The sequence below is a fragment of the Petaurus breviceps genome, unplaced genomic scaffold (assembly GCF_028583685.1).
Source record: "Petaurus breviceps papuanus isolate PSGF00001 unplaced genomic scaffold, PetGlider_PUasm1.0 38, whole genome shotgun sequence".
NCBI lineage: Eukaryota > Metazoa > Chordata > Mammalia > Diprotodontia > Petauridae > Petaurus > Petaurus breviceps.
The window spans coordinates 350,569-351,162 of NW_027186304.1; positions in this window are offsets into that span (position 1 = coordinate 350,569).

Below are 594 nucleotides of genomic sequence, written 5' to 3' on the forward strand. Positions count from 1 at the left end.
GTGTGTGTGTGTGTGTGTGTGTGTGTGTGTGTACTCTAAAAAGTTAAAGGGAGATTAACTAATCAACTATTTAAATTCAATCTAAATAGTCAAATTGGCTAATCCAGGAAAAGTGGGGTTTTTTTTCAGTTGTTTTGTTCTGAGCTCTTCTGCTTTAGTTAACGATATAGTTATTCTCTGTGCATTTTATACTATGCAGTGGAAATCCTAACAGATACAAATGCTGATATTTATGCATTTATGTGAAATCTATACTTAAGTCTTTCAAAACATTAATGATCTTGTCTATATGGGTATTCTCTCTACCATAGCAGACATGTCCTTTTGTGTTGTGTAAATCTTGTCCACACTGGGCCATAGAGAAGATGCTGGAAGCTTTCCTTTAGAGTCTTTTTTACATTTTGTGGCTACCTGTGATACACTTAGGTTGTCTAACTGTTTGCAGATGAATAAGGACTGAAAAATGGTCATTAACATAGTCAAAACATTCTAGCACCTATGTTTGAGGCTGATGGAAATCAGAATCAGAATCTTGGGGTGAAGCTTGAATACTTTAGTAGTAAGCCCATCAAGGGAAAGGTGGGACAGAGCTGG